This window comes from Ovis canadensis, chromosome 2, assembly GCF_042477335.2.
Source record: "Ovis canadensis isolate MfBH-ARS-UI-01 breed Bighorn chromosome 2, ARS-UI_OviCan_v2, whole genome shotgun sequence".
NCBI lineage: Eukaryota > Metazoa > Chordata > Mammalia > Artiodactyla > Bovidae > Ovis > Ovis canadensis.
This window is the reverse complement of record NC_091246.1, coordinates 103967743-103986995: the sequence shown is the minus strand read 5'-3', so window position 1 is coordinate 103986995 and position 19253 is coordinate 103967743. Positions and strand designations below refer to the sequence as shown.

The window sequence follows — 19253 nt, the reverse complement described above, 5'->3', positions numbered from 1 at the left end:
TTTGGCAACAAACATTCACACTTTAAACATCTGTTACGTAAACACACTAAAGTATGACAAAAGATGTTCTACACTAATGTATGTTTTAAGAATAAGGGTTCACTTTTAATTCTATAGACTTAAATAATGGCTCCCTCTAAACCAGACTTTGGGGAGGTTCACATGACCTACCAAGTAAAAGCTAAAATATAAATGAGTTCTAATACAGAAGAAGCTAAGTTTTTGAGACTTTGCAGCATCTTAAAGTTTTAGGATAGAAAAGCCTGTGAAAAGGGAAGACTTTAAGTAGAAAAATTAGTACTGAGCTATAAAGGATTCAGATACGAAAGGCTGACTTTTGGAATCTTAATTCATAAATGCAATGAAATCCCATACCACAGTTCATTACACATGGATTTAGATATACCACAGAGTATATTCTTACAAAGAATCAAAGAACTTTAAGCTGGAAGGAGACATTACCAAGTCAGCCTCTTCATTTTGCAGATGAAGACATGGACTTGACAAATGAAGAACCAGAAAGGAGACTTGACTTGTTCAAGGTCATACAGCCCAGAACTCAAGTTTCCTGACTCAGTTCTTTGGCTCAAAGAGCCCACAGGAATGGTGGTCATTATTTAGCTATGATATAGTATTGTTTCAGACGTCCTTTAAGATGCCAAATCTCCGTAGCAATGAATCACTTAAACCAAACTCCTATAAATTTCACAAGAGCTCCCAGAAGCAAAAATGTGACAGATTAGTGAGAACCCCTTGGCAGCCCCAGGACTGCAGCTACACCTAAGGGCTTTTTCCTCCTGGGAAGGGAAATGTAATTGCTCTGGAGACCATAATAACCATAATAACACCGAACTACCTTTTCTAAACGGGGCAGGAGAATTTAATAAACTCTGGGACTTCTTTGAAACACAACATCCATACACATTTAAAGGATATATCTAGCACAGTTAACTATGGCTCAGCTGGTAAAGAATTTGCCTGCAACGCGGGAGACCTGGGTTTGATCCCAGGGTTGGGGAGATCCCCTTGAGAAGGGAAAGGCTACCAAATCCAGTATTCTAGCCTGGAGAATTCCATGGACTCTGTAGTACATGGGATCACAGAGAGTGGGACAGGAGTGAGCAACTTTCACTTCACTTCGGCCTACTGTAGAAGAGTAAGTAGTACCTCTTCAGGCACCAGCACCAAAAAAAGCTTCCAAGTCCTCACAATGGCTTTTCTTCATGAATATAAAAAAGAAAATTCCATATATGACAAAATTATAGATACCATGTATAAAACGTACCCTGATAAAATTTTTATCACCCAAGATCCTTCATTGCAAAGGTTCTATGTTTAAATGTTATATTTATTTGCAGCACATTAACTGCCATGAGAACTTACTTGCTATTTGATAAAGAGATTTCAAGAGTAACAATGAATTTAGGAACTGAGTGTTCAATACATTTTATCCAATCACTAAAACTTAGAAGCAACACAGGTTTATCATTTGTCCAGCAACATGCAGCCCTAAACGAAGTCCTATCACAGCAGAGATTTGGTGTGAGTTTCTATGTGACAATGTAGAACAAGTTTGCCTTCTAATATGTATTACCTTTTTACTCATCAGTCCTATGAAAACTGAAAAAGAAGAATGTAGGCAATTTTCTGGAGGTGTCAGGCAAAAACAGTAAAATTGACAAATTCTAACCACCTTAAAGAAAAACAACTGAGAAATGGTACTTCTCTTAAGACATGTCTCTCAATTGCATGCCACTGAATTCATTAAATGTTGCTCACTCTACATTTTATTTTAATAAGAAAAAGAACATGCATAAGAGGGCAGTGTTTGGTTTTGCTGGTCCAAATGCCAGTGATAATTAGGTGAACTTCATACCGGCGGAAACCATGTTACCTGGGAGAGTGAACCGCATCTACCACATCTCAGTCAAGGCGAGGTCAAGGCCCCTTGCTGCCTCTGCTTCCCCTCTGGCTGAGAGCAGCTGTATCTTCCTCTCTGTTTTGTCAGCCTTTGTTAGTAGGAGTTAGCAAAGATTTGCAAGGTGATCTGGAGGGTTCCCTGGTGGCCCAGATGGTAAAGAATCCGCCTGCAATGCAGGAGACCCAAGTCTGATCCCTGGGAGGGAAGATCCCCTGGAGAAGGGAATGGCTACCCACTCCAGTATTCTTATCTGGAAAATCCCATGCACAGAGGAGCCTGGCGGGCTACAGTGCACAGGTTTGCAGAGTCAGACACGACTGAGCAACTAACATACACACAAGGTGATCTGGAATTGTCAAGCTTCTTACGCCTGGTGTATAAGTAATCCTCAGGCAGAGAGCCTATTTTTAAATATAAAACACTGAATTATAAACTCGCCCTTTACCAACCTGACACTACTGACCAACAATTTACTATAATATGAAGATCAATAGAACAAGACTGATACAATCAATCCACTGGTTCCTGCATGCTTTTTTCTTATGATCAATACTACACTTCTACAAAATGACCACCTCTTGCTAAAAGGATATGGTCTGTACCTAAAATGAGAACCTGTCCTCTCAGGGGAGTCTCAACAAATAGCAATCCAAACATGGACAACAGCCTAGATTCTTTAGAGAATCAGAGGTTCACTGGTTGGGATTATTCTGATACCTCTCTGAAGAGGGAGAAACAATACCTTGTATTTAAAGGTACGTGTTAACTTTCTCTTAAACCTACTTTTTTATTTCCTGTGTTATGGGTTTGCTGCTGTTTTTAGTTTAGTCAATCAAACTACCCAGGATACACATAAATGACTGCTTAATTGCCTTTAAAAAGTCAAATTAATTCTGATAACACTTGACCAAAAACAATCTATTTACAGCATTACTGTCAGAACCGAAAGGTTATCTCACTAATTGTACACAATAAATTTCTTCACAGTGATATTAGAGCAAATCTGGCATACAGTCATGTTCCAGGGAAGGTATTTTGATGAGAAATTAACGTTTCTGTCCCCAGAAGGATGGGAACTATAGGGCAGTCTCAAAATGGTTAGAACTATAGGTTTGTCCTTAAGTGGATGGTGTGACAAAGTAGGAACCAATAAAATAGAATATGCGGACGAGGCACCATTATGACTGAGATTTCTATGTAGAAATCTGTTGTCCATGTTGGTTTGCAGCTTTTCAAAAAGACCACTCTTATATGCTATCACTGAAATTATAAGGTCCATACATGGTTCCTCAACCAAAAGGCAACTGAAACAGAAGTAGAATATCTACCCACAAGTTCACATTACACTACTTTTGATCTTCAAACACCAAACACACACGACAAGCTTGGTATGTGCTGTGAATGTCTCTTCCATCAAGAATGACTTCCGTATCTGTATTGCTAATCACTGTATCCCAACCAGTGTCTATCATAAGGAGTGGTATGAAAACAAAGCAGGTCAAATGCTAACAGAGTTCTGCCAAGAGAATGCACTGGTCATAGCAAACACCCTCTTCCAACAACACAAGAGAAGACTCTACACATGGACATCACCAGATGGTCAATACCGAAATCAGACTGATTATATTCTTTGCAGCCAAAGATGGAGAAGCTCTATACAGTCAGCAAAAACAAGACTGGGGCTGACTGTGGCTCAGATCATCAACTCCTTATTGCCAAATTCAGACTTAAATTGAAGAAAGTAGGGAAAACCACTAGATCATTCAGGTATGACCTAAATCAAATCCCTTAAGATTATACAGTGGAAGTAACAAACAGATTCAAGAGATTAGATCTGATAGAGTGCCTGAAGAACTATGGACGGAGGTTCGTGACATTGTATAGGAGGCAGTGATCAAGACCATCCCCCCAAAAAAGAAATGAAAAATTGCAAAATGATAATCTGAGGAGGGCTTACAAATAGCCGAGAAAAGAGAAGCTAAAAGCAAAGGAGAAATGGAAAGATACACTCATTTGAAAGCAGAGTTCCCAAGAATAGCAAGGAGAGATAAGCCTTCCTCAGTGATCAACGCAAGGAAAGAGAGGAAAACAGTAGAATGGGAAAGACTAGAGATCTCTTCATGAAAATCAGAGATACCAAAGGACCATCTCATGCAAAGATGAGCACAATAATGGACAGAAATGGTATGGACCTAACAGAAGCAGAAGATATTAAGAAGAGATGGCAAGAATACACAGAAGAACTATACAAAAAAGATCTTCATGACTCAGATAATCACAATGGTGTAATCACTCACCTACAGCCAGACATCCTGGAATGCGAAGTCAAATGGGCCTTAGGAAGCATCACTACAAACAAAGCTAGTGGAGGTGATGGAATTCCAGTTGAGCTCTTTGAAGTCCTAAAAGATGACGCTGTGAAAGTGCTACACTCAATAGGCCAGCAAATTTGGAAAACTCAGCAGTGGCCACAGGACTGGAAAAGGCCAGTTTTCATTCCAATTTCAAAGAAAGGCAATGCCAAAGAATGTTCAAACTACTGCACAATTGCACTCATCTCACATGCTAGCAAAGTAATGCTCAAAATTCTCCAAGCCAGGCATCAACAGTATGAGAACCGGGAACTTCCAGATGTTCGAGCTGGTTTTAGAAAAGGCAGAGGAACCAGAGATCAAACTGCCAACATCCACTGGATCATCGAAAAAGCAAGAGAATTCCAGAAAAACATCTATTTCTGCTTTATTGACTAGGCCAAAGCCTTTGACTGTGTGGATCACAACAACTGCGGACAATTCTTCAAGAGATGGGAATACCAGACCACCTAACTTGCCTCCTGAGAAATCTGTATGCAGGTTAAGAAGCAAGTTAGAACTGGAACAACAGACGGGTTCCAAACTGGGAAAGGAGTACGTGAAGGCTGTATTGTCACCCTAACTTCTATGCAGAGCACATCATGAGAAACGCTGGGCTGGAAGAAACACAAACTGGAATCAAGATTGCCGGGAGAAGTATCAATAATCTCAGATATGCAGATGACACCACCCTATGGCAGAAAGTGAAGAAAAACTAAAGAGCCTCTTGAAGAAAATGAAAGAGGAGAGTGAAAACGTTGGCTTAAAGCTCAACATTCAGAAAACTAACATCATGGCATCCGGTCCCCTCACTTAATGGCAAATAGATGGGGAAACAATGGAAACGGTGACAGACTTGATTTTCTTGGACTCCAAAATCACTGTAGATGGTGACTGCAGCCATGAAATTAAAGATGCTTGCTCCTTGGAAGAAAAGCTATGACCAACCTAGACAGCATATTAAAAATCAGAGACATTACTTTGCCACCAAACGTCCATCTAGTCAAAGCTATGGTTTTTCCAGTAGTCATGTATGGATGTGAGAGTTGGATTATAAAAAGAAAGCTGAGCACCGAAGAACTGATGCTTTTGAATTGTGGTGTTAGAGAAGACTCTTGAGAGTCCCTTGGACTGCAAGGAGATCCAACCAGCCAATCCTAAAGGATATCAGTCCTGAATATTCATTGGAAGGACTGATGTTGAAGCTGAAACTCCAATACTTTGGCCACCTGATGCGAAGAACCGACTCATTGGAAAAGACCCTGATGCTGGGAAAGATTGAGGGCAGGAGGAGAAGGGGATGACAGAGGATGAGATGGTTGGATGGCATCACCAATGTGATGGACGTGAGTTTGAGTAGGCTCCAGGAGTTGGTGAGGGACAGGAAAACTTGGCATTCTGCAGTCCATGGGACTGCAAAGAGTTCAACACGACTGAGCAACTGAACTGATGAAACTGAACCTCAATAAATGTTGGTTGAGTTTATAAAAGAAAAAGCTCACTCATTTTCTGTGAATATTTTCCAGTTAGTCTATAAACTGATCTCCATCAGTATTCATTTTTATAATATGATGCATATAATTCTGCTTCTGGGATGTATCATATCTTCACTGGTGATTCATTACATACAACACCAATACTTACCCAACTATACTTCATTTCTTTGTAAACTGTGGCCACAGGGCAACATGAGGAAAACGGAGTCTTTTGTCTGGTTGAATTGGCTCAGGGACTAGAGAGATGAGGGGTCTGTTGTTTGCACCAAATAAAACTGCTGGCACATATTCCAAATATGGATGGGGAGAATTTTTAATCTGCCTCAAAAAAAAATAATCATGATAATTTCTCTTCTGGCTATTTCTGGTTGACCAAAGAGGAACCAGGAAGTGTAATTTGCCAATTTTAAAATGCATTTAAGGACAGTCCATCTTCTTACTGGCTATGAGAAATGGATTGGGATAACTTTACTTGTCAATAAGTGGGAAAGTTTTGTTGTTTTCTTCCTCAAATAGTCTAATGGATTGAAATGAGGTCATGTTCAGGCTGTTGCTGTCTTATATAAATGTTAAGAACTTCCTTCTATTTGCAGAGATACGGGAGGTGTAGTTCATTATGTTCTACCCGAGTCATTCCATAAGGAGTATTAAAGAAGTTAAACTCTTTTTAAAATTCATCTTCCAGCATCCATTAATTCCAAAATTTATAATGTATTCTTGCAGCATTTTCTATGCTAGAACAGCAATGACATCAGAAGAGAGGAAAAGGAAGACCAGCTTGCCAGGGGCTGCAGTGAAGGCAAGACAACCCTTAGATTCTACAGGACCTAATTCAAGCCCCACAGAGCTGTTTCTGTCAGGGGAAAATAATACAATGATCAGGCTAAGGAAAAATGACATTGAGGCATTTAGAAGTAAATTTTCTGCTGTTTCTGAGTCATTTTTAGTGGATCACTTTAAATAATCAAATTATTGTTCATTACTGAATTCAATGCCTCACAATTTAACAAAATCAGAAAATATTGTATTACTCTATACTCTCCCTAAGTCTAATATGTCTGGTGGAGGAGATGGAAACCACCATTTTCTAATATTGTTTCAGTTGTAGAGTCTTCTTAAGTAGTCAGTTCCATCAAGTTCAGGCAACACTTACCGATGTTTGACTTTATGCAGAGCACTCTGCTTGCCTCTGAGCCAGCTGGCTGTATCCAAACCCTAGGCTGCAGGGGCATATGAACTATGTCACTGAAGTACCCTGTAAAATTTACTTAACAGATGATGAAATAATTCATTCTGGTAAAGTTATGGCTCACATTTTTTTCCTAACAATGTACTGCTATAACAGAAGTCAGTAGGAAAATTGGGTTTTATAATTTTATAATAATCCACCTTTATAAGAAAAATTTTAGCAGGGAAAAACAATGGGTCAAAAAGTTGAAGTGAAAATGGCTGGAATTTCAACATATTTCCTTGCCACATAGAAAAGGGAGTATCACTTTGGCTCCTGTCTTTTAAAAGGAAGGCTGAGAAGATTTTCAAAAGTTTCAGTTTTTTATTTCCTTCAGATGTCCCATGCAGCCTGTAGGATCTTAGTTCCCCAACCAGGGACCAAATCCAGGCCCTCAGCAGTGAAAGGACAAAATTCCTGAAACAATTTCAACTTTTTGATTCCTAGGATGTTTTACAGATATTAGACATAAAGACCCACCCCCATCCCCACAAATAATTTGAGTCCTTGTCATAAAAGGACTATTGTCAACGCTTTACATGTGAGCGGACAGTGGCACAGATAGCCTAAACAATGGCTTAAGAGGTTTTTAGAACAACCGTATTTTGGATGGATGCAAATATGAATGCCTGAGGAAGACAGATGTTGCAACTGTGGCGATGTAACGGTTTTCCAGAGTCTGGCTGCAACCCCAGCCTCATTTCCCGCCGGGCTCCATATACTCCAGTCACCTAATTTTGCCCGTGTCTGTGCCTTTGCATATACTGCTTCCACTGCCGGGAACGCTGCTCTTCCTTCTCCCAGCCTTCCGCCCTCTAGGGCCTCGCTTCAGTCACCTCGTGGGGCCCTTCCGCACACCATTCTCCTCTGTGTCCTGCTGGACTTGGTGCCTGTCTCTTCTGTATTTTAAAACCAGACTCCTCCTCTAGACTGACACTTACTAGCGTAAAATCTTATCTTTAAATATGCTTCAGCACTCGTGCAGTGACTGGCACAGAGGTGATTAATGACTTTCTTTTGAGTAAAGAAATGCTAAATAGACTTTTATTGGCTGAGGCTTAGGAAAATGGTAACTCTTCAGAAAATTCCACTTGAAGAAACCCAGGATTCTGTTGAAAGCTCTCATTTTTCTAGTAGGACTGTACTTATTAAATACCTGCTATGTGTGTCATGTACCGTGGGTAGTACTTTGCATGCACTACTGTTCAGTATTAAATCACAGCATTCCTATGTGATAGGTATGACTGCCATTGTCATTTTACAGCAAGGAATTTGTCTAAGGATACACACCTAGTGAGTAAGATAGTTGAGACCAGAACCCCAGTCCTTCTAACTAAAAATTCCATGTTCTTCCATAAATGGCCCAGAATTCCCAAAGCAATCTTGAGGGAAAAGGACAACAGGAGGCATAACCCTCTCAGACTTCAAAGACTACTACAAAGCTACAGTAATCAAAACAGCATGGTATTTGTATAGAAACAGACATATGGATTAAAAAATAGAACAGAATAGAGAGCCTAGAAATAAACCCACACACCTGCCATCAATTAATCTTCCACAAAAGAGGCAAGAATATACAACAGAGAAAAGACAGTCTCTTCTGCAAGTGGTCCTGGGAAAGTTGCATAATGGTATGTAAATCAATGAAGTTAGAATACACTCTCACACTATATATAAAAATAAACTCAAAATTGATTAAAGACTTAAAATATAAGGCATGGGACCAAAAAATTCTTAACAAGAGAACACAGGCAAACCATTTTCTGAGATAAATTGTACCAATGTTTTCTTAGATCTGTCTCCCAAGGGAATAGAAATAAAAGCAAAAATAAACAAGACCTAATCAAACTTAAAAGCTTTTCGCACAGCAAAGGAAACCATAAACAAAACAAAAAGACAACCTACGGAATGTAGAAAATGTTTGCAAACGATGTGACTAACAAAGGCTTAATTTCCAAAATATACAACAGCTCACTAACAAAAATAAAACAAACAACCCAATCAAAAAATGGGCAGAAGACCTAAACAGATATTCCTCCAAAGAAGAGAGATGGCTAACAAGCACATAAAAAGATGTTCGACATCACTAATTATTAGAGAAATACAAATGAAAACTACACTGAGGTAACACCTCACACCAGTCAGAATGGCCATCTTAAAAAGCCTACAAATAATAAATGCTAGTGGGGGTGTGGAGAAAAGGGAACCCTCCTACACTGTTGGTGGGAATGTCAAATGGTGCAGCCACTAGAGAAAGCAGTGTAGAAGTTTTGATCCTGCAATCCTACTCCTGAGCATACATCCAGAGAGAAGTATAATTCAAAAAGAAACATGCACCCCAATGTTCACTGCAGCACTACTTACAATAGCCAAGCATGGAAACAACCTAAATGTCCATCAACAGGTGAATGGATACAGAAGATGTGGGGGACACAATACTACTCAGCCAAAAAAAGAATGGAATAATGCCATTTGCAGATGGATGGACCTAGAGATTACTAAGTGAAATAAGTACTTCACATACTAAGTGAGCTAAGTCAGAAAAAGACAGACAAATGCCATATGATATCACTTATATACAGAATCTAAATATGACAAATACACCTATCTATGTAACAGAAACAGACTCACAGACAGAAAACAAACTTACAGTAACCAAAGAGGGAGCAGGGGTAGAGAAGGGGTGGATTAGGAGTTTGGGACTAGCAGGTGCAAACCAACATATATGGAATGGATAAACAATGGGGTCCCGCTCTATAGCATGTGCATGAATGCTAAATTGCTTCAGTCATGTCTGACTCTTTTTGACCCTTATGGACTCCTTTGTCCATGGAATTCTCCAGGCAAAAATACTGGAGTGGGTTGCCATGCCCTTCTCCAGGGGATCTTCCCAACCCAGGGAACTATATTCAGTATCCTATGAAAGACCATAATGGAAAGAATATGAAAAAAGAATATATGTAAAGGTATAACTGAATCACTGTGCTGTACAGTAGAAATTAACACAATGCTATAGATCAATTATACTAAATAACTTAAAAAAAAGTCTGTGTTCTTAACCACTATAGTATCAGAAACAAACAGAAAGACAAAAAGTAACCTCAAATGTACAAACTACTGGACATTTAGGGCAAACCATGTACTTAAAATTTTTATTGCTGCTCCCAATCTTTATGTTTATCCCTTTTTCATTATTGCAGTAATGTAATTTTTATTCTATTGCTTAATATTATTTCACTCACATTTTTCTTTGAAATTACATAGGTCATATCTGTTAGTTTACCACTATGTTCCATGAAATAATTAGTGACTTGCCAAAAAGTTGTCATAGTTAAATGTAAAGAAGTTGAAAACAAATTCTCTGAATTTCCTATCCAAAGTTGCTATCTTGGTCAGACACATGGCCTCTGATACTAGATATGAAAAAGATATTCTCTTTACCTACTGCTCTCAATTCAGCAGCAACGTAACAAGGTGAAAGTGAAGTGAAGTCGCGTAGTCGTGTCCGACTCTTCGCTACCCCATGGACTGCAGCCTACCAGGCTCCTCCGTCCATGGGATTTTCCAGGCAAGAGTACTGCAGTGGGGTGCCACTGCCTTTTTCAATTAATTCACTAGTTTAGTACGCAATAAAATAACAGAGGCTTTGAATAAGTTAAACTGGCTAGTAACAACTAATCAGTTTTCTTCAGTGATCACCGTTCTTCTACATAGGCAGGACAATTAATTCACAGATAGTCTTTCTGGTCTATCCTCAACTATTCTTACACTACATAATCAATTAGGGACATCTTTTCACAGATATATGAAGAGAACACAGGTAGCTTTACGTAAGTTGAGTTTGTTAAATTTATTTGTTATGGCAAGGGATTTCTGACACAAAAATTGCTCACTGCACACTGAACCGTGGAGAAGTGATGAAACAAGACAGCTGATGTTAGGAGGTATATGGGAGTGGGGTAGGGTGAGAAGTCATGGATAAATTAAAAACTGGCAAGTATCTGCTGAAGCAGAGCCACTTTTTAGGGAGCATAAGAAAAACTGATAAGTCACCATTTTGGTCTCTTTAGAGAAATCCATTTGTTGTTAAGAACTTAAGACCATTCACTACCATTCATGCCGCAAAATGCAGTAGTCACACTATTTCCAGAAGGATCCTAAAAACTGTAGTGCAAAAGGAATCTAAGAAAATAAATAATTACAAAACCATCAGCATTTTTCAAAGAAATGTGCTCAAAACAGTGACTTTTACAAAAAATGTGAATTTGTTTTAAATGAAAAAAGAATTCTCTCTATGAAAGATCAAAGACTCATTTCACAGATAACTTATACTGCATTAATGACTTAGTGTACAAATAAGGGTCGTGGACTTTTTAAATTAGGTGTGAGCGATCAATATAAATACTGATAGGGGAGTGTTTTGTATCCCAAACTCCAATATTCCAGCTTTGTGTCCTGTCCTGTTATTATAATTTGTAAAAATCTTAACAACGCAGTGATTCACGTTTTCGTAACTTCAATGATGTGTTAGAGGACAATCCATCTTGGTTTGAAGAATTTGCTGTATCCGAAGGCCGGAACAGTACTCAACCACGATGATTAAATAAATAAAATGATGGGTGATTCCTTAGTGTGTCAAATGTCTTACTTTTTAGTTCTGAAGTGGCATCCATGTCTTTAAACTCCCCTGCAATATGAACTATACCATAACAGGTAACTGCAAAGGCCAGGAGTGTCTGAAGAACCATATCTATTGGCAGTGATTCATCTTCCTTTTCTGTTAATCGCATATAAGAAGGATGCTGCACAGCGGAAAAGGCTGCGTGGGCTAGGGCTGCCCACCAGCCCCTTCCATAGCATCAGCACCAGGACTCTGAAAGAGCAGCCCAACAAAAGAAGCGAAGGGCGGCAAAGCCATTCCTTCCCCCACCGGCGGGTGTCCACGCAGCGCAGAAAGATGAAAATGAGGTGCAAATTTTTTTTGCTAATATTGTAAAATACTGAAGGAAGTTTTACTCTTGGAGAAATGAAAAATAGGAGAAGTAAACTTTTCCTAAGCAGTGAGAAATGTTTTTAGTTTTTTCATTTTATAAGGAAGAAGAAAGTAATTCTCTCATTACCTTGACTGATAAAAGGTAGGTGAACAATGATTTCTTTGCCTTTTCAGGTTGTAATAACCTTAAGTTATTTCATTACTAGAAACAGAGATACTAAGGGACCGAAATACAAGCTGACCACCAAACAAGGTACTGAGATAAATTATGTGGAGATTTTATATATATGTGTGTGTATATATAATGTGTGTGGGGTTGTGTGTGTATAAATGAAATTCTAGATAATTGGTCTTCTCATAGAACTTGGTTATCATGGAGGTGATTTTGTTCTCTGAAGCTAGTCTATTCATTCATGTAGTTATACAAAGCAACTAGTTTTCAAAGATTTACTTCTAGTGTGAGAAGTATTTTCCTATTGAAAGTCACTGAGCCTTAGTAAGAACAAAGGCTCCACACATATCAAGAAATTATTCAGAATCATACAGCAGTGCAGTTTTGAGAATAAAAGGTAGGCAGGAAGCATACTTAAAAGAAAGTAAGAGAAGAAAAAAGAAGAAAAAAAGAAAGAAAACACTCTGGCAAGATAAAGAACAGAAAGTGAGGTATCTTGAGAAAGATATACAAAGGAATTTAGGAGGGTAAAAAGGAAGATTAAGAGGGCCTAAGAGAAATGAGAAATGAATAAAGAAACAGACTGGAAGAAAGTTAAATGCAATAAGGATTTTTGTTTTATTCATCTCTGCATCTCAATTCTTAGCATACGACTTAGCACACAGCAGACAATAAATGTTTATCTAACAAAAATAAAAAAGCGAAAGAACAGAAAGTTTAACAGAAAGATTCTATGGTTCACATGGTTATGGGTTCAGAATAAACAACTGAAACTCATTTCTTCTGGAGTTTAGCTAATTTAATTAACTTCTTAATTCTTGTTTTAAAAAACAAACTTTGAACTAGATGATCTTTAGGGTCTTTTCTTGATTCTCTGCACAAATGGTGACTAAATACAAGCAAATGAAATCATGAGAAGGTTCTTAAATGTTGCTTAAACCAAATCAGTGGTCAGCAGATGCAATTTATATATTTTTGTATAACAAAGGCAAAACAGTCCCCTTACTGTTCACATGATACGAGTTGTCATTTAAAGAAACATCTGGATGGGTCTCAATCTCTCGGAAAAGCAATATTAGGAAAGCACTTATAAGTACTTCTGCTCCAAATTTTTTTCTGGCTAGGTATAATCTTACTGAAATGAGCAGGGTCTCTTATTCCGTGGATATCTGTATAATATGAATGACACCAAATGATTCTGGAAGCTACCCTACACAACGATACAAAAGGATACTGCCAAAGAGGAAAAGTTGATTATTTTTCCCTTTTACTAATAGGATTCTCCTCAAGAGACAGAGTGTTTTTTTAATTGATGGAAATTTTTACTAGGAGAACAAGCAGTTATTTCTTCATTTTATAATGGTAATTAGGAAATACTAAATTATATAAAGCCAAGCAAAATAAAAACATTAAAAGAAAATGTGGCTTCATGAATGAAGGATGTAGTGGAGAAGACTTCCTGTGTAACAAATTTTTAAATTGCACAGTGGTAATTAAAAGTAATAAAAGGATAATGGGAAGTGGTACCATGAATATAGGGCAGGTTAATATCATTTGAGGTTACCATAAAAGAACACAGATGAAACAAGTCTTCCAGAACCACTTCAAGTTTGAACCTACATGACCCTCTCTCTATTTTATTTACACATACAAAAGTGCACACCATATATCATCAAAATTTAGCATATTTCAGAGTCAGAAGACTAGGAAAAGCAATGTTCCCTGCACGTCAGGGTTTTGATGACTGGCAAAATACTAGCAAGCTTGCATTGCAATTTTTGAGCCACACCCAGTCTGCAGTTAAATATAGAGCTTAGTTTCTGGAACTATTGGTCTTCCTAACCTTCACAGTCCAAGTACTCACTGAAAAAATTAAAAGTAAAAAGGAGAAAGGAAACAGACTGAAACCAAAATCCAAGTACTAATAAACTGTCCTGGGAAGAATTCCAAAATGCTGTAAAGACCAAGAGAATTAAATTACAGAAACCTCAAGTAACATTCTAGAAACACACTTTACAAACATATTTGTCTCTTCTATGCTAATTCTCCCAGAATGTACAATAGACTTATATAAAATGCTCTTATGTACTGGACCCAGGTCTCTGCTTCAGATTTCACATTCAGACTGTATAAGATGTCAGCTTAATAGAAGTGACAGCAAATTTAGAGCTAAGACTTAATTTTGGTATGTTATAGTATTGTGGCTATGAAGTTATTTTTGTTCTTAAGGAGGAACTTTTATCTGAAGAAACGATTTTCAGATTCTTAAATTTGAGGGGAAGAGACACTCTTAAGCTGAAATTTTTAATACTGATTCTTTGCCTGTTGGGGAGAATAACTTGGATTAATTTTCTGAAGTTGTTTTGGAGGTTGATAAAGGTTACAACAACAAAAAATGTTTTCCTTATAATTTCAGAGGGTTCTGGGCTTAAGTAACAATTTTGTTTTATAGTAGCTCACTGAAGATGAGCATGAAAAAAATCTAAAAGGAACAAAAAACAAATCATAGGTGTACTGTTTCTGTAAAAAAAAAACCAACACATGAAGTAGTCTTAATCACAAACACACACAGAGAGATTCATTTTGCCTTCATTTTCTTGGACACACCCAGGTACAGACTCATCATTCGGCTACTCTTGATGAAAAATAACAGCAGAAGCAATCTATAAACATATATATGGCTCCAAAGAGGGTACTATTGCTTCTACATGTCCCAGGGTGCTCTTACTTATTCCTGTGTCTAGTCAAAGCTTTCTTCAGGTTGTTGCTGCTCTATCTTGGTTAACTGAGCTGAAAAACCTATATAAGGAGACTCACGATTTCTTCCACCTTTCTCCCTTGAACCAGAACAGGCACATTACTCACGAATCATTCTTTTGTGTCTCAGTCAAATATCCAAACACTCTGAAGACACACCTGCATCTAAAACTGAAAGAATCCCCAGTACCAAAGGCGGAAAGGTTAACAGGGAAAGAGTCATCACATGCTCTGCTTTTGGGCCGCAAGGCCTTCACAGCTTCTGACCATAAACGCTAAAGACACTTCAGGTCTACTCCATCCATCATCCTCTGTGTCTTCACCCTCAAACATATCCACCTGCTACATCCCTAGCACTCGGCCTCATACCTCTGTTGAATGGACGAACAAAGGGACAGTTAGGTTTGCTGAATAAAAATCACATTTGAGTCTTACATTATGTTATTTGTATCTGTAGGGATTTCAGATATATGATACAGATGATGCTCTTTCCCTTTGTGAATATGTAAACCACTTGAGGTAAGCCTGGCTCAGTGCTAGCACACAACAGACGCTCTATAAATAAATGACTGAAAGAATATTAGTCAATTATCTAATTCTATTTTGTCCATCAAAATCTTAGTCAAGTCTCCGTGTTATTTTTTTGTTATTTTTTAATAACAAAACTCTTTATGATTACAACAATTTCAAAACTACACAATTATAATATTCCCATGAACTCCCATGTACCTATTACCCAGCTTCAACAATTATCAATCATTTTTTCATTTTTGTTTTCTCTCTTCCTATTTACAGTCTCCATAAAGCTCCTAAGCAAGGAAGGTTGCATTACATGTTAATCTAGCATCAGATTTCAAAATTATTAAAGGTAAAGTCCATATATTAAAAACAATCAGTGTACACCCAAATAAAAATATACTCCTCTTAGTTAATAAGGAAAACTCAAATCTATCGGAAGCACTGTCTAAGTTCTACATGTGGCCAGGCCACTTATTAGCTTTGTGGCCCTGGGAAGGTATTCAACCTCTTAAAAGCCCTGGTTGCCTCAGTAGAAAAAGAAGAAACCAGGACTGTTATGAGACTTAAATGTGGAGGATAAATATATGTGAAATTCCCAGTACTGTGCTAAATAACTTTTTTTTAAAAGCTATATACCCCAAAATTCACCCATTTTAATTGTACAGTTTAGTAGCTTTTAGTATATCCAGAGTTGTGCAAGCATTATCACAATCAGTTTTAGAAATTTCCATCACCCCAAAAGGAAACCCAACACTCTTTCCTTAGTCTTCATCCTCCCCTACAATGTCCCTAATCTCCCCTGCCCTGGGAAACCACATATTTACTTTCTGTCTGTATATCTTTACTTATTCTGAGTATTTCATATAAATGGAATCATACAACACTGTCTTTTGTGACAAATATTTCTGGAACTACATATTTTAAAAGTCAAATATGTGGTACAGACAATACAATGAGGTCAGAGAAGTGGAAAAAGGCCAACAAAAAGGTGATCTATCTATATATCTATGTCTGTATCAGGGAAGCCTGTGTATTAATTATATCAGTATCTTTATTTAAACCTATATAAATCTACTGTAAGGCAGGTACCACTAAGATATGTGCTCAGGACTATTAGTGAAGTGCTGCAGGGATGGTAAGGAGTAGTAAAACAGTCTGTCTGTGATACATATGAACAGCAGGGTAGTTAGTGAAATTCTCCTCTAAATCCTTCACTTTCCTCATTTAAATGGGAAGAAAGATCATTGTGTGACAGGATGGGGAGACTGCAGAGAGAATAAAGTGTGAAATAATGGTATAGGAGAGTGGGAAAGAATGAACCAGGAAGGTACAGTACGACTGTCTGGCAGAATTAGAGATCCACTTGAGGCTCATGGTCATGGATTTCAAATGAGATCAGCCAGAAGGGTTTTAGTTTTTCTGCAGCCATATTTAGCTCTTCGTAACTCTTCTCAAAATGCAGACACAATATAAATGAAGACACAGAAAGAGAAGAGATGAATGTATAAATGGTACATTCTGACTTGTGGCTCTATCTGTATCTACTCCACTGATGACCCCTGAATCTCCATGTCTAGGGCCACTGAAATCTGCTCATACAGAGATCTCGAGGTGATCTCACAGTCAGAGCTCTTAGTGGAAGGAATTTAGGTAGAAAGAGAACATGTGTTCAATACTGCTTATGAGAAAGGCATGCTACTATGTGTTTTACATATATTATCTCATTTGACTCTAATAACCAACTTCATTTCACAGAAAACTAATTTCCAAAGAATAATATAAGTGAAAATGGGACTAAACCATAAGTTTGTATGACTATCTATCATAGTACTTAACTCTTCTTTTTATAAATATGGTGAGGGGGGTTAAGAGACATTAAATGATTTGACCAAAGTCAAACTATTTTCTAATGGTGCAGAGGGTATCTCCCAGATAAATGCTCTTTGAGCATCACCACTGCTAAATTATTTTATACTTCCTGCTCTGTTATCTCTGTGTTCAATCTGTAACTAGGTTAGGTTGATTTTTTCCTGCAATTTTTTTCTGATATCTACTGTCTTCTATCTACTTTCTTTCCTTTTGCTTTAATATTATTAATTTGGGCCCTCATCACTGATGCATAGGTTACCCTAACAGCCTCCAAATATCCCTCCTCAACCCATTTACATATAAGCTCTGAAGCACATATATATATAAATTATAAATAATAAAATTCCATAGTACAGAATTATGAAAATTAAATAAATTCACTTATCATGCAAAATAATTATCAATAAGATCAATAATTATACACTGCAGAATCCTATGGTAAAATGTAAAGCCATTATTACCAAGATTTTTGAGTGCAGATACTGCAACTTAGATTTATTTTACCTTGGCTCTAGGTATGTGGTATAAGTTCAAATACATACTGAGCTGGCTGATGTCTTGCCCATCTTCCATACTCCTATTGACATTATCAAACAGACCAATCTGATCAGGTACATCTCCTTTCTGATAAAGCCTGAACACTAAAGCTATAGTTTAATTAAGCATGGTCTTATTTAATTATAGAGTGCATAGTATGATGAAGTCCTAAGTAGAGATGCTCCTGATGAAAAACCCTATGTTCGGCCACAGAAAGTCTCCAACGTCATACTATCCTTTCTATGATTCTCGGACTGGTGAGTTTCTATTCATCAGCCACCAAAATGCAGCCAAAATGTCACTACTTTGGGAAAGTCTTCCTGACTCTCTCCTCTGCTTGCCTGAGTCTCAAGACCCCATAAATTTAATCAACCATCTTCACGACAGCATTCATTCCTTAGTTCTGGAATTATTTAGATGATTGTATCTCCCCATTCCAAGTGTGTGAGAAAATATATTTCTAGGCAACTAAAGATTGAATGAGAAGGGACTTCCCGGGTGGACCAATGACTAAGACTCTACACTCCCAATGTACGGGGCCTGGATTCAATCCCTGGTCAGGGAGCTAGATCCCTTGTGATGCAACTAAGACCTGGTACAGTCAAACAAATAAATAAATAACAATAGATGTTAAAATAGAGAGTTAATGAGAGGAAAGATCAAACCAGTCAATCCTAAAGGAAATCAACCCTGAATATTCATTTCGAAGGACTGATGCTGAAGCTGAAGCTCCAATACTTTGACCACCTGATGCGAAGGGCTGACTCATTAGAAAAGACCCTGATGCTGGGAAAGACTGAAGGCAGGAGGAGAAGGGGACGACAAAGGATGAGATGGTTGGATGGCATCACCAGCTCAATTGATGTGTTTGAGCAAGCTCCAGGAGATGGTGAAGGACAGAGAAGCCTGGTGTCTGCAATTCAGGGGGTTGCAAACAGTTGGACATGACTGAGCAACAACTACTTATTAGGGGGGACAAGCAGATATTGTGTGTCTCCTTACACGATGTAATAGGAAGAACAAAGCACCAGTTATACGCCAAAGAATTGAACCAGAATCTAAGCAGGACTCTAACTAGCAGTCTACAGAAAATACAGGATCATGTAATGAGACACTAAGAGGATGTAACTGTCCAAATCTAAAATGTGGGAAAATCAACAGGATAAAATACCTTGGTCTCTTTAACAAATAAACAGCATGGAATTTGTGTGTGTATGTATGTGTGTTTGGGTGTATAAAGCAACTGTTACAATTAAGCAACTCAGGAGACCAAACGGAGTGTGTAAAAAATACATGTTTAATGAAAAGGTGAATGAATGAATGAATGCTAATTAGAGAGAAGACTCATCATTATAAGTGATGAATTATTCAATTTTGTACTTTGAAAAGCAGGGCCAGATGTGGAAAAGG

At 37.9% G+C, this 19253-nt stretch overlaps 1 protein-coding gene and 1 pseudogene across 26 annotated transcripts in view; both read right to left on the bottom strand.

The window, feature by feature from the left end:
- HMBOX1 (homeobox containing 1) overlaps positions 1 to 19253 on the bottom strand; it is a 196863-nt gene that overhangs the window by 25295 nt on the left and 152315 nt on the right. The window lies entirely within an intron of this gene.
- Positions 11481 to 17879, bottom strand: LOC138433119 (ER membrane protein complex subunit 5 pseudogene; annotated as a pseudogene).